At 42.1% G+C, this 16,102-nt stretch overlaps 1 protein-coding gene across 3 annotated transcripts in view; it reads right to left on the bottom strand.

The window, feature by feature from the left end:
• Window positions 1-16,102, bottom strand: part of LOC147582531 (uncharacterized) — a 244,490-nt gene that overhangs the window by 65,739 nt on the left and 162,649 nt on the right. For all 3 annotated transcript variants that reach the window (XR_015249228.1, XM_086701148.1, XM_086701149.1), the window contains one exon: window positions 4,770-4,834. The gene's annotated coding sequence lies outside the window, so the exon portion shown is untranslated. The remainder of the gene's footprint in view (window positions 1-4,769; window positions 4,835-16,102) is intronic.

Below are 16,102 nucleotides of genomic sequence, written 5' to 3'. Positions count from 1 at the left end.
TCAGATATGTCTCTTGCAATCATCTTTCCCAGTCTGTAGCTTCTCTTGACAATATCTTTCACAGAGTGGAATTTTTTTGTTAATTCTAATGAAATCCAGCCTAACATTTCTTTCTTTCATAGAGTACACCTTTGGTGCTGCATCTAAAAAGTTGTTGCCAAACCCTAGGTCATCTGGATTTGCTCCTAGGTTATCTTCTACGAGTTTTATAGTTGTGTGTTTCATGCATAGGTTTGTGACCCTTTTGAATTAATTTTTAGGAAGTGTGTAAAGTCTGCATTTAAATTCATGTTTTTGTATGTGGCTATCCAGTTGTTCTGGGATGATTTTTTGAAAAAAACTGTCTTTGCTCCATTGTATTGTCTTTGCTCTTTGTGAAAAATCAATTGACTACATTTGTGTGGATCTATTTCTGGGCTCTCTATTCTGTTCCACTGATCAATTTGTCTATTTTTTTCACCAATACCACATTGTGTTGATTACTGTAGCTTTACAGTTAGTCTTAAATTTGGGTCTTGTCAGTCTTCCAACTTCGTTTTCCTCCTTCAATACTGTGTTGGCTATTTTGGGTCTCAGTTTCTCCATATAAACTTTAGAATCCATTTGTCAATATCCACAAAATAATTTGATGGGATTATGAGTGGGATTGCATTGAATCTACAGATAAAAGTGGGAAGAACGGATATACTGACAATATTGAGTCTTCTTACCCATAGAATATTTCCCCACTTATTTAGCTCTTCTTTGATTTCTTTCATCACAGTTTCATGGGTTTCCTCATATAGATCTTATACATATTTTGTTAGATAAATACCTAAGCAATTCATTTTGAGAGATGCTAATGGAAATGGTAGTGTGGTTTTAATCTCAAATTCCACTATTTCACTTCTGGTATATAGAAAAGTGACTTGTAAACTAATTTTGTATCCTAAAAGTTTGCTATAATCACTTATTAGTTCCAGGATTGTTTTTATGGATTCCTTCAGATTTTCTACATAGACAATCATGTCATCTGCAAACAAAGACAGTTTTATTTGTTCCATATATATATATATATATATATATATATATATATATATATACACACATACATATTTTTCCTTTTCTTCTCTTGTCTTAGTGCATTAGCTAGAATTTCCAGTATGATGTTGAAAAGTAGTGGGAGAGGGTGAGAGAGGACAACGTTGCTCCTTGTTCCTGATACTAGTGGTAAAGCTTTGGGCTTCTCACGATTAAGTATGATGTTAGCTATAGATTTGTCGTGGCTATTCTTTATCAAGTTGAAGAAGTTTCCCTCTATTTCTAATTTACTGAAAGTTTTTATCATGAATGTGATTTTGTCAAATGTTTTATCTGCATCTGTTGATATGATCATGTGATGTATTCTTCTTGAACCTACCGATACGATTTATTACATTCATTGATTTTTGAATGTTTAACCAGCTTCACATACCTGATACAAATCCCACTTAATTGCGGAATGTCTTTCTTTTTTACATTGTTGGATTTGACTTGCTGATATTTGGTTGAGGATTTTTGCATTTACATTCATGAGAGATATTAGTCTAACAGATACTGTGTCTAACACATTTGAATACAAAATGTTCACCAAAAGATATAAGGTACTCAGAGTAATCAAAATCATAGAGACAGAAAATAGAATGGTGGCTACCAGAAGTTGGAGGGAGGAGGAAATAGAGTTAGTGTTTAATGGGTATAGAGTTTCAGTTTTATAAGATGAAAAGAGTTCTGGAGATGTTTTTTGGTGATGGTTGCACAAAATTATGAATGTATTTAATACCACCGAACTGCACGTTTAAAAATGGGTAAGGTGGTAAATTTCATGTTAACCACGATTTTAAAAATTGAAAACAAAGAGAAAGAGATACTAGAATGTTCAGAGAAGCACTATTTATGATAGTCCCCCAACAAGCAATTACCCAAATATCCATCAGCTATAGAGTGGATAAATTGTTGTATATTCACAGTGAAATACTATACAGCAATTATAAAGAACAAACCATTGGGTGCCTGGGTGGCTTAGTTGGTTAAGCATCTGACTCTTGACCTTGGCTCAGGTCAAGATCTCATGGTTTGTGAGTCTGAGCCCCACGTCAGGCTGTATGCTGACAGCACAGCCCACTTGTCTCTCCTCTTCTCTCTCTCCCCTCGCCTGCTTATGTTCCCCACCGCCACTTCCAAAAATAAAAAACAAACTATTGCTATCTGTAAAAACAAGACGTTTAGTGAAAGAAACCAGAAATGAAGGAGTACATATTGTATGATTCCACTTATATTAAATATAAAAATAGCAAACACAAATTTGTGTTCTTACAAGTCAGGCTAGTATGTACCTTGGTGGGAGGGAGGGGGGAAGGTTAGTGACTGGAAGAGGGGGTAATGGGCTCTGAGATACTGGCAGTGTTCTGTTTTTAGTCTGGGTGTTGGGATGGTTAGCCTGAAAATTCAATGGGCTATACATTGATGATATGTGCACTTTGTAGTATGTAAATTACACCTCAAGAAAAAAAAATCAAAACAAAATTAAACACAAAAAAGTTATTTCTATATAACTTTGCTTTATTTTACAGATGTGGAAATTGAGGCTCAGAAAGGTTAAATTATATATGTATTGTCACATGATTGTCAAGAAACAGAACTGAAAATGTCCAAGGTGTGGGGGCTGCAAGTTCTGTGCACTTTCGCCTACACATCAGAGTAACTGTTGGTTATTTCCCTAGGAGATTTAGAGGTTTTCAGTTTGTTTGTGTTGTTTTTCAGGGGCGCAAAGTGAGAGTGAGTAGTGGGAACCGGTGCAGAGGAAGTGGACCCATGAGCAATATATGTAAAGCACCTTGGTCAGAGCTCAGCACATAGTAGAGCCTTAAAAAACACTACTTTTCACTCACACACATCCCCCTTTCGAGGGAAATGACATGGAGAGAATGTTGAGTGCTGCTGGCTTTGGGGTGGACACTGCTCACTCCAGGACAGTGACTAGCCTAGAGTCTTAGGCTTCTGTGCTGAAGCCTCTTGTCTCCACCGCCAGGGCAAACTCTCCTGGGGGTGAGCAAGTGAAGCGAAGGCTTCTGGTTTAGGCTAGTATTCCTTGTTGCCTTCTGGGCAAGCAAGGAGCTGACCTGTGGGGTAGAGACCCAGTGTGGGAAGGAATGGGGGTGGTCCTGATACCTCGATGTCCAAAAAGTGTGTGTGTGTGTGTGTGTGTGTATGTGTGTGTGTGCGCGCGCGCGCGCGCGCGTGTGTGTAAGGAAGCAGGCTCCTTTATGCGTCCTGCACTGACATTCTTGCTTGTCACTTCTTTTGTGGTGTCTGAGTCAATCTGGGCAGGGTAGAGGGTACACACTGATTTCTGCTTAGACAAAAGACAACCGTGTGCTCTAAGCTGCTCAGCACCCTTAGAAACCTGTGTTTTCAGGTCTGGAAGCTAGCGTTGTCCCTTTACCCAGATGGGTAGCAAAGGTTTTCCCAGGAAGCATCCCTGCCAGCCATGGATTTCACATCATGACAGCGACACCTTGTGGCCTAGCGTGAAAGTCCAGCCCGCCCCCTTCTGTATTGGCTCTGGGACCGAGGGGAGGAGTTCAGGGAGGTTCCAGACCCTGCTCTTTACACACAGCTTCCAGGAGTCCTTAATCCCTACGCTGCCAGTTCCGCACAACTCAGCCCTTAATCACATCCTGTCCTGGGTTGCCCTCTGTTTCATGTGTAATCATTTAAAATCATTTTGTCCACCAAATTAGACTAAGGTTTTGGGGCTGGAATTATTGGAATCACAGAGCTTTTAGAGTTGGATGGGAATTTAGGGTCTTCTAATCTGACTCGTGGGTTTTTCAGATGGGAAACAAAGATGCTGGGGGGGGGGGGGGGTAAGGGGAATTGCCCAGCTACTTAAAAGGGAGGTTTGGACCCGGTCCCCAATCTCCTGAACACTTCCAGTCCAGTGCTTTCCATGGCACCGTGCTATTTGTTTGTGTCACCCAGAGTGCTTGCACATAGTAGGGACCTGGTGTACAGTGAGTACTCCATAGATACCACCTGACTGACAGATCTTTGCCCTCTCCACCCTACTTGCCTCCAAAGTGAGTTTTCAATTGTCATCTGGACCATCTTCCACTTCTGGGCCTCTTGAGAGTTCTGATCAATTAAAGTAGCCACTTTTGCCATAGTAGGCCATTGTCATCTCAATTTATAAAGCACACAGTGTGGATTCAGGAAAGAGGAAATGAAAAAGAGATACACAATTTGAAGTAAAAGTCCCAATGCCAGCCATCCATTCAGATCAGCGGCTACAGTAGACACCATAGGCTCTAGCTCAGTCCTTCTCAAACTTAGATGTGCATCTAAATTCCTGGGAATCTTGTCATATGTTACGATTCAGTAGGCCTGGGGTGGGACCTGAGCTTCTGCATTTCTAACAAGCTCCTAGATGTTGCTGATTCTGTCTTTCGAGGAACAGGGATGTAGGTAACTACCCTACCCTGACCCAGGGCTTCTCAGAGAGTCACTAGCCCAAACTGAACCTCTCCCTCCACCTCAGCCCCGCTGACTGTGGCTTCAGGAAAAAGGGAAAGGAGCTAAAGCAATGGTGAACATCGTAGTCCCTCAGTGAGTCATTCCAAGTCCCTTTCCTCACCCTACTCCCCCTCTTCTCCCCAAGATTCTGCTGTCAGACAGTCTGGAAAGAGGCAAGGTTGAACCTGACCAAAACACTGCACGGAAAAGGGAAGATAGACTTGCTGTTGACATACCTTACAGTTTTCCTGAGGAATAGCCTTGCTTGGTTGCCATGTTGTTCCTAGGTGCTGTGACACCCCTATAAGGCAAAGAGTTCTCTTTTTAATCATAAAATATATTTCAATTTATATTTCAATTTAGTTTAATTATAAGATATATTTCTCGATTATGCATATTTTCAATTTTACTATTCTTTTCCCAACCACTAAACACACCAAAAAAAAAAAAAAAATCATTAATGCTAAATCAAAGAAAGGAAGGAAATGGGAATTTACTAAATTACTACTTATTACCAAAATTATGATGAATATTTTTATGCATAACTCACTTGATCCTCACAATGGCCTCACAAGATCGTGTTATTACCCTATGCTATAGATGAGGACAGTAAAGCTCTGGGAGGTTGCATAAATTACCTAGGATCACCCAGCAGTTTTAGGAGCACAGATAAGTTTGGTTGAAAAGTTTCTTTCCACTATAATGATAATAGAAACTAATATTTGTGCGTACCATGGACCAGACACTGTTCTAAGCATATACATTAATTTGCATAATCTTCACATCAACCTTAGGAGGCAGATACTATAATCACTCCTGTTTTACAGATGAAGAAACCAAGGCATAGAAAAGGCCAAATTACTGGCTGAAGTTCACACAGCTAATAAGTGATGGAGCTGGTATTTCAATCCAGACAGCCTGGCTCCAGAAAACTACTCTCAAACACCATTCTATATTGTCTAACAATTCCCAACCAATTTTTTAAATCTCACGATTGAGTGGAAATTGCCTCCCCCATTGTTATGTCACTCTTTCTTTCTCAGTGTATCCTGCTCCCCCCAGAAAAATCCCATTTACCACACTAGTAAATGCCTATATATTTGTTTTTCAACTGGGATTGCCTAGGGCTTTGGACTCTCTTTGTATCTGGCAAAGGCTGGAATCTCCTTGAAGAACCTTCCTCCCCACTGGCTGGAAGGTGGAGTCGGAAGGAGTTTGGAGAGTCATGTGCTTCTCCATTGACTAATCATTCTATCCCACCCTGTCCAGCTGGCCTAAGAGGGAAAGCAAAAAGATGAGGTTGGCTGGCAAACTGAACTCCTACAATCTGGCCCTATAGGAGTCCACTCTATAGACACAGTAAATGGTGGGTATGTACACAGGACTCTTTCCCTACTGACTGGGAATGTTTTGTCACTCTATTATTTTTTAACTTATTTCCTATATACCTATCACACTCCTGCGTCTTGTTTTCCTGCCTGAAGGACTCCCGTGAGTGTAAGTAATTCCATATTTCTGTGTGTACAGAAGTTGCAGCCTTGTATACCCATCCTGGCTCTTCCCTAGCTGTGGGACTATAGGCAGGTTATCTGAGCTTTTTTGAACTTTAGTTTTCTTACCTGTAAAATGGGGATAATGAAAATCTACTTCAAAGGATTGCTGCATAGGATTAATAATTTATCATAGGTCTACTAACTGTAGCTATTTATTAATACAATTTATAAATACATTCCTTCTGAGAAAATGAACCCCTTAAATGAATATAAAGAAAGGTTGAGAAGGCCGACCTGATAGACCCCAAACTAACAAATAACTCCCTTAACTTCTTTAAAAAATGCACATATAGATATTTATTATTTTGGGTAAGAACTGGGTAAAAAGAGAACATTAAAGGTTATGGGAAGGCTCCCAGGACAAGCTTCCTCAACATTGTATCTTTGCGGGGGGCTAGGCTAACTCAGCAACTGATGGTAGAACAAGTCTCTCGAACTCTCCTTCGCCTCAACCATGACACAGCTCTGAATTCAAGCCTAAAGCTTTCCATTGGAAACTTCTAGAATGACAGGATCTCTCTCTCTCTCTCTCTCTCTCTTTTTGAGGGGGTGGGAGGAAGAAGAGGAGCACTTTCTATGAGCAGAGCAAGGTAATTTATTTTGTTGTTGCTTTTGGAGAGAAAGCTGTTATTGAAGGAACTTAAGGTACTGTGGTAATATGAGTGTGGCTACTGATAAGACTGAAATCTTTGGAAAGAAGAAACAAAATCTGAAAGCAGAAAATAGTTTTTCTTGTCTCTGAAAGGATAATAGACACTAGAATAAGATGATTGGTTTTTATTGGTCTTTTTTATGCTTGTTGTGTCTAATGAATGGGGTATTTGTCTTGAAAACCAATTTATTCTCCAAATCAAGATACATCTGGTTTATTGATTGCAACATCCCTGCTTTTTTTTTAATGGGTTGTGTTTGACATATAAAAATAAAATAAAATACAATTAACATCATCCATATGCTCAATGCAATGAACACATAACTTGGAAGTTTTAAACTCCTGGGACTGGGTTTCTAATGTGATTACAATGGGTCATAAAAGTGGGTGAGAGAACTAGTTTCCCAAGTTAGGGTGTCTATTTACCATCTACTGGCGTCTATGACACTTTGGAGTAAGACAATAATCATCTGGGAAGAAATGACTACTGTTGACTCATCAATCCATCAACTTTGCACTAATTACAGTGCCTCAGTTTCCCTATTTTATAAAGTGAAGACTGCCTCTCTGGAGTGTTTGGAAAGCTGGGGGTGATAATAGTCTTTGAGTGCTTTGAAAATACAGAATATATTATAAATGCTAAATAATAATAATAACAACAATAATAATAGGGAGTCTTTAATAACAGGGGTCCTTTAATAATACTCATCAAGTATAATAACATTACAAACCAGTGGGAACAAGACAGTGTGCGTCTCTGTCTTCTTAATCATTAGTTTGTATCATGGGAAATTGGTGGGGGATTGGCCCCTCATTCTAGTTGCTCATGGTGCCTCAGGAGGCAGAACCCCTCAGTAAGGCATCTGCTCTCTCCTGGAGTCTCCAGTAACGCTTGGTTGCCGTTAGGAAGACACATGCACACACAATTGGAAGGTGGAGAGGACACAGGCATTACACTTCAACTCCTATGCCCTGAGAACATGATTTTTAAATGTCCATTGCTAACTGGTTGGGGAAAGAAGGAAAGGTACTTGGAGACCCAAGAAAGTCGTAGGCAGGGTGGTCTGGCCTATGCACCAGTGTGGCCACCCAATCCTGCCACGAGATGGCGACAATCCAGCTGGAAACGCATGCCCGGGGGTGGCCCTGTCTGTTTCCAAGCGAGAAAGGGCTTCCTCTCTCAGACACAAAGGGATCTTTCGAGCCTGAAAAAGGCATCTGGGGGGACTACGAGCGGGACTGAGTGCCTTTGCTGCGACTAAGTCTTCCCGGAGAAAAAGTAGGCTGCTTCCTTTTCGTCCCCCCCGTGGGTATCTACGTCATGGGACTGAAACGCTTGGGGGGATATTGTGCAAAAGCGCCCAAGAAAATTCCAGGTTTGACCTCTCCCTCTGCCCAGAGGCCGTCCAGCTGCTTTCCGGACCGGCGACATTCCCGGGATTCCGGCAGGGGGAGCGGGTGCTTCCCGGGGCGGGGCGCAGGCAGCTCTGCTGTGCTCCCGCCTTCCCCGGCCCTGGAGCCGACTGGGCACTCGGGACCTGAGCTGGGCAGGGCGAACCCCACTGCTGCGGCCCCGGTGCCTTGGAGGCTCAGGACCCCGAACCGGAGCACCAAGAGGCTGTATTCCTAAGCTCTGGAGCCGGGCAGCAGCCGCAAAGGAACCCGCTCCTCTCCCACTGCACATTTGCCTGGGAAAAGTCCGCAGGCCTTCCTGGGTTGGGGGCGGGGGTTCTCTTTGTTTTCTTTTCTTTTGTTTCGTTTTGAATGTAAGGAACCGCCACACCCGCGTTTGTCTCGGGCTAGAGTAAACTTGCTTTGAAACGTGGAACTATTGGGAAACACAGATTCCGATCTCCAGGTTCCAGAGAGATGAGGTGCCAAGCGAGGCGTATGGAACCCTGCTGGGCTGCAGAGCCCTGGGCCTGGCCAATCTGGCCTCCATCTTCCAACCCTGGGTTTGACTGTGTCAGCTGTGGTCAGACCCCTACTCCTCCAGCCTAGGTCTTGGCCAGCTCTGACCAGCACGGGTGGGAAGCCGAGAACAACCGGCTCGCTAGTCCCTGACTGGCCTCAGCCTACCACTTATCTGCTCACCCTTCTGGGGTTGGGGTGGGGGTGATGGTAACAGTGAGCACTGATTGAGCAGGTGCCACGCACAATTACCTCATTTAAAGCTCGCACATCATTACCATCTCCATTATACAGATGAGGAAACCAAGGCTTAGGGATGCTGAGTAATCTGCCCAAAGCTACACAACTCTTGACTAGTGGAATTGGGATTTGAATCCAGATCTACGTTTCTCCAAAGCACCAGGCAGTAGTACCTCCTTAGTTAGTTCCTACAGCCAAACTGGGAGAGAGTGGCTCAAGTATAGACATACTTGGTGCTATGATTGTGCTTACACAGTGGGGCAGACAACCAGGGATATTTTGGACTCTTTGCTTTTAAATGTGTGCTGTAGAATTGGACTAGTCTAGCTTGCCGTCTTTCCTTCCTCACCCAAATGTTTACTGAGTGTATATTATATACTAGGCACTTTTCTAGGCACCGAGACATTGCAGTGAGCAAGACAGACCACACTTACTATGTAACCTTAGGCAAATTGTTTAATGTGCGAGTTAGTAATTGATTCGCATCCCAACCCACCCTCTGTATGTGACTTTGAAATGCTGCAGCTGGAACTCTGCAAACATTTCTCTTTTGTTGCTGCTCCTGTTAAGTTTTGCCAATAGGGGCGCTAGAGGGGGCTTAAGGTAGGAGGAGGAAGGACACACTGTTGGTTGGCTCGCTATTCCTGTCAACCTCCCCCAAAGCGTTGGTGGTAGGTTCTGGCCTCTGGTTGCCTTCAGCACCCCCATGCAGCATCATTGCGTCCCCTCAAGGAGGTGATTCCCCCCCCCCCCCGCCCCCTCCCGCCATAGTCTGAGCCCAGGCTCTGAGCCCCTCCTCTGAGCTCCTAGATTTTCATAAGCCTACCTCTTTCCTTTGTTTCCCAGTCCTGGGGTGGTAGCCGCTTTCTCCATTCACTATTTCTGCGTTACTTTAATGTTCCCCTCCCCCTTTTTAAGTTCATTTATTTTATTTTGAGAGAGAGAGAAAGAGAGGGAGAGCAAGGTGTGCACACATGAGAGGAGGGGGGGCAGACAGAGGTAGAGACAGAATCCTAAGCAGGCTCTGTGCTGCCAGTGCAGAGCCTGATGAGGAGCAATGTTCCCTCCCCCCACTCCCCATCCCAGTCCTCCAATCCTATAACCAGTGGTGTGATGATGAATATTTAATAAACAGCTCTCCAGAAAAACAAAAACAAAAAGAACCCTGATTTGTAATTTTCATGATTGCTGATTTTCATAAATAAATAATTTACTGTGGATAATTTTCAACTACCAACATGACATCACTGGAGTTAAGCTGGTACTGATGAGGGATAGAAGCAGAAAAACATTTACCTTTAGCCCAGAAGTCTGACTTATAGTTGCGATAATGATCAAATAGTTGCTGGCTTCTACATTCTTAAAGGGTCACATGACTGCCTGTATATCTCACCGATAGTTAACATTGAGCTGAATGATAAGCACTGGAGAAATCTTGCAAAAGTAGTTTTAAGAGTAGAAATTTGCAGAAGACATTTATGATCTAATACTCATTGCACGTCCCCTCCCCCTTGAGCAGTAAGCATATAACCACCAGGTTCATACAGCAAAAGTGCAACTCTTTCTGCCCACTGGTCCTATCCCTGTGCCATAATGAAAACACCTTTTTGCACCAAAAATGTCTCAAGAATCCTTTCTTGACCATTCCCTCCTGACCCCACATCAGTATGAGCAGTTCCAGTATACAAATGCCTGCAGCCAATTCCCTATAATAAATTCTCTCTGTTGAAGGACCTAGTTTGCTTTCTGTTTTTATGACTGGGCCCCAACTTAAGCTTCTGAGCTTAGTTTTTTTGTTTTTGTTCGTTTGTTTTTAACTGTAAAATAGAACTACTACCATTTCTTCCATCTAACTCACAGAGTTGTTGGCATTATATGAGACCATACAAATAAAACACTCTGAAAACTACTTCTAAGAATTTGGTAGTATAACACAATTCCTGGACGTTTCTGCTAGAAGGATATAAAGCTGGGATGAAGAAAGTCAGCAAAATATTTTAGTGACAGCTCACAGAAGTGTTCCAGGTGATTTTAGAACCTAGGGTGACCTCAGACCAGGTGTGGAGCCTGGTGACTCAAAATCAGCAGTGGTCATGGTAGTAACTGGGTTACAATATTACAACATGTGTGTGTGTGTGTGTGTGTGTGTGTGTGTGTGTGTGTGTGTGTACTTTGTTTTCCAATGAACCTCGGACTGAATATTGTGCAAATCAAGAAAGTACACAAAGCCAAGGGGAAAACAATTGAAGTCATCAAACTACCACCACATGTGCAGGGCAGCATATATACATTGTACCACTCAATTGTATAAAGGAAAGGAAACTTCTTATTTTCCCTTAGCTGATCTAATTTTCCCATCAAGCTCCCTACCCAGGAATAGTAAGAGGAAGAAACAATCTTTAAACTTGCAAATCACCAGTATCTCTATTTGTGCCATCTAAATAATCTCTTTTGAATGACCCCAAGTTTACATAAATGCTTAGTTCTCCCACTTCCTCTCCCACCCCTTTTCAAGATGATGTTTCAGGTTATGTGGAAGCTTATATGACTTCATGGCACCAGAAGAGAAGACTCAGATCCACTGAGTGACCTCTGCTTCCTATCCTGGCCCCTAGACTGGCCTCATCTAGTCTTTTGTCTCTCACTGGCACCCATACCTAGAGTCTGATTTTTTAAAAGCACTACCTACTGAGGCATCTTCATCCTGACTTGAGACTGGTTATTCCATCAGGCCTTTGCCCCTTTGTGTTGCCTTGCTAAGGTGCTTGGGAACTGCTAGATTCTCCGTATGCCACACACAGGCTGTAGGGAGCCAATTATGCTTCTCTGCTCGCCTGTCCTCTCTGAGATCACACCATCATGCCCCCTCCCTGTTGGATGTAGAGAAGATAAAGACTGGGCTCCTAGAAGCCTAGGGTTATACCATGCCTGGAGAATGGAGTAACTGAATCCTAGTGATTTGAGCACCTCAACACCTAACCAGTTGTCTCTACAGTCTCCTCATCTTGAGGCTCAGCTGGGAAGGAGAGTTTAGATCCCTGGCATTGGCTTCTGACCATCTCTATCTCCCTTTGGATCTTATGTCTCTCCTTTCACACACTTCTACCTCTTCAGAATGAACAATCCTTATCATAGTCTCCTATCCTAGCTATTAGCCATAGCTAATAATAAAGTGCCCTTGGGGACACCATGCTTCATGGCTAAATGGCTGAAGGAGTATCTGTCCTCTCTACACTATGGAAGAAACTCTGGTTAATATGGGAGCCTCAATAAAACTAGGAACTATGGGTTATAAAGGGTGAAAATATTCCAAAATATTGTTCACATTATACATATATATTGCAATACAATAATCAACAAAAATAGAGCACAGTAACATTCTCACCAATGTTCTACCAAGAATAAAGTGTATTTTTATAGTTAAAAAATCCTGGGTCCCTCTGCTTACTAAAGTCATGCATTCTTATTGTAAAACAAATAAACAAAACAACCCAAAAATATATTTCTAAATGTCCAGTGAAGGGAGGAAAGTTCCTCAGTTCTGGGTTGGCCAAGGGCCAATGTTCGTAGAACAGCACAACCTACAATGAGATTCTTCCCTTAGAAAGTGCCAGCATCTGTTCAGGGGCTAACCAAGTATTATTCCTTTTAAGTCACTGGGACTCTTCTAATCTTCCTTTTGAGAATCACGGTCCAGCAAGGATATTTTCCCTTGAGTTGGGGAATTATGAGCTAAAGAAAAAGAATGTGGCCTGGGGGCCAGGCTGAAAGGTGGGATGAGGCATAGGGGAATCACAGATGCAAAGTGCATACAAAATGTGTGTTTCTGGCTGTTTCCTTCCTTCCTTCCTTACTTTTTACACAAATAGTGAACATTTATTTTTTGCCAGACCCTATATTTCTTCCTATACCAAGATGAGAAGCAGTCTTTGTCCTCAAGAAAGACATCAAAACATATATTTCAGTACAGCAGTAGGAGCCCCAAAGCATGGCTTGGGGGAAGTGGTGGGCATAATATCATCTATTCCAACTTCTACTCTTTGACAACACCAAATGCTGACAGGATTGTGGAGCCACAGTAACTCTCCTTCATTGCTGGTGGGAATACAAAATGGTACTGCCACTTTGGAAGACAATTTGGCAGTTTTGGTTTCTTTGTTTTGTTTTTTTTTTTTACAAAACTAAATGTACTCTACCATTTGATCCAAGTAGTCATGCTCCTTGATATTTATCCAAATGAGTTAAAAAATTATGTTTATGCAAAAACCTGCACACAATTGTTGCAGAAGCATTCTTAGAAGCAATCAAGATGTCCTTCTGTATGTGAATGGATAAATAAACTGTAGCACATTAATACAATGGGATATTATTGAGCAATAAAATGAAATGAGTTACTGACATTTCTACCAGGAAGATGTACAAATGGATAGCAAGTACATGAAAAGATGCTCAACATTGCTAATTATTAAGGAAACGCAAATCAAGGGTGCCTGGGTGGCTCAGTCGGTTGAGCCTCTGACTTTAGCTCAGGTCAAGATCTAGCAGTTCATGAGTTCAAGCCCCATGTCAGGCTCTGTGCTGACAGCTCAGAGCCTGGAGCCTGCTTCAGATTCTGTGTCTCCCTCTCTCTCTGCCCCTTCCCTATTCACATTCTGTCTCTGTTTCAAAAATAATAAGAACATTTAAAAAAAAAGGAAATGCAAATCAAAACTGCTAGAAGATATCACCTCACACCCATTAGGATGTTCACTATTAAAAGAAAAACTTAGGCGTGCCTGGGTGGCTCAGTCGGTTGAGCGTCCAACTTTGGTTCAGGTCATAATCTCACGGTTCACGGGTTTGAGCCCTGTGTCGGGCTCTGTGCTGACACTCAGAGCCTGGAGCCTGCTTCAGATTCTGTGTCTCCCTCTCTGTTCCTCCCCTGCTCTGACTCTGTCTCTCTCTCTCTCTCTCAAAAAATAAAGATAAAAAAAATTAAAAAGAAAAACTTACAGAAAATAACAAGTGTTGGTGAGGATGTGGGGAAATTGAAACACTTGTGCACTTTTGGTGGGAATGTAAAATAGTGCTATGGAAAGCAGTATGGGAGTTCCTCAAGAAATTAAAAATAGAATTAACATATGATCCAGCAATTACACTTCTGGGTGTATACCCCAAACAACTGAAAGCAGGGTCACAAAGAGATATTCTACACTCATGTTCATTGCAGCATTATTCACAAGATCAAAAAGGTGGAAGCAGCCCATGTGTCTAATGATGGACGGATGGGTAAACAAAATAAATGGAATAGTATTGAGCCCTAAAAATGAAGAAAATTCTCTCATCAGTTACAACATGGATGAACTCTGAGGACATTATATTAAGTGAAATAAGTCAGTCACAAAAAGACAAATCCTATAGGGTTCCACTTACATGAGGTACCTAGGGTGGCCAGATTCATAGAGACAAAAAGTAAAAGGGTGGTATCAGGAGCTGGGGGGGAGGGGAGAATGAGGAGTTATTTAATGGGTACAGAGTTTCAGTTTTGCAGGATGAAAAGAGCTCTGGAGATTGGTTGCACAGCATTGTGCATGTACTTACCACTACTGAACCATACGCCCAAAAATGGTTAGAATAGTACATTTGTTTGCGTATTTTAATACAATTTTTAAAAATTCAGCAGCAGTGGTCCAGGCGATAGATGCATTAGTAATCATATTAGGTATCAAAAGCCTCTGGGTTTTGTTCAAGAAATGAAAAAAAGAAACTGGGATCAGGCTGACTGAAGTGTGATGCATCAACCATGTCACCTGTTATTTAGGGTTTTTTTACACACAGAGACAGTTTTTGCTGACCTCTGGATTTGCCTAGGGTGACCAGAATAAGATCATCTGTATTAAAATTATCAACGCAAAAGAAGAAAGACTTTAGAAAGAGCTAAAATAAGGAAGCTGACATATGCCATATAACAACTTGCACACAAATGGTGAAAGGCCAGAGGGCCACAAGTCCCAAGAAAAAAATGGACTCTAAAATCTACAGTTAGGAAGTATATCCATAAGAAGAGAAAGTAGCAAGAATATCCTTCCTGGGTAGGAGGAAGGAATTAGCCGGCTCTAGGATACTTTCCCAGGACCTACTCATTCCTCTGCATTATTTTTGAACAACTTATGAATGAGCCACAATACTCATTTGAGCTAAAATATAACCACCACCACCACCACCAAAAAAAGATTTGTATACTTGAGAACCAGAGGGGAAAATGATGAAAATAGAAGGAATGACTATAAAATACTATGACTCACCCCCCACCCCCCATAAAGAAATAGAATGTTATATATCCAAATGAACATTGTCCTTTTTGAAAGAAATCAATCTGAACTTCTTGGATGCATTTGCTACTCATTCCACAAATTCTACCCTTGCTTGTGTCCAGCTTCTTCAGGAACTCTTATACTGGCATTTGCTTTCAGTGGTGGCAAACTGTCTCTTGGAGGTCAGCTTGAGTTTTATAACTGCGCTGTTAATGTTCTCCATCAACTTAGTAAGCTGAACTACATTTCCCCGAATGGCCTTCTGGGTACTGCTGGTTCAGGGTTGGTCATAAGAGAATTTGCAGGTTAGCATAGGGTATCAAGTGTCACTGCAGCTTGCACACATTGTTGTTGGTCCATGGGGCTCCCCTTGTGGACCTGGTGCAGCAGCAGGGTTCAGAGGAGCTGCCAAGGCACTGCTGCCCCAGGTCTCTGACTCTAGGGTCAGACACCAGACACAGGTACAGCTCTGGGGCAAAGCTCCTTCTGCAGGTGGCAGTAGAGAGAGACCCACATGGGGTTCAGTTTGTCTTCATTCTCTCACACCTCATGTCAGATTTCCTTCCGGACTGCTGGCCCTGCTGGTCTAAAGAAACCTCAGGCCCACCCCAGATGCAGAGGCAACAGGCATCTTCACCTCTCATAACTGTGTAAAGTCTAAGTCCCTCAATCTATATCACTCATAGTGGTTCTGCTTTTCTGATCGAACATGCTATTACAATTACATATAAAAGTCATTCAGAGGCAGAGTCTGAAAAAGAACGTGGGTGAGCAACCTGAATAAATTTGTTTGGGCCCAAACAAATATGTTTGGGTTATAATGAACAAATCTATTTCTTATACAGTTCATAAGATAGATCTAAAGCCCTTTCCAGAGAAGAGTTCTATGATTATTTTGAATAAAGATGATTTGGAAGGAT

Source organism: Puma concolor, chromosome A3 (genome assembly GCF_028749965.1).
Source record: "Puma concolor isolate L17-30 chromosome A3, mPumCon1.1.hap2, whole genome shotgun sequence".
In the NCBI taxonomy this organism is placed as follows: Eukaryota; Metazoa; Chordata; class Mammalia; order Carnivora; family Felidae; genus Puma; species Puma concolor.
The sequence above is the reverse complement of the archived record's forward strand: the minus strand, read 5'-3'. Positions and strand labels throughout refer to the sequence as shown.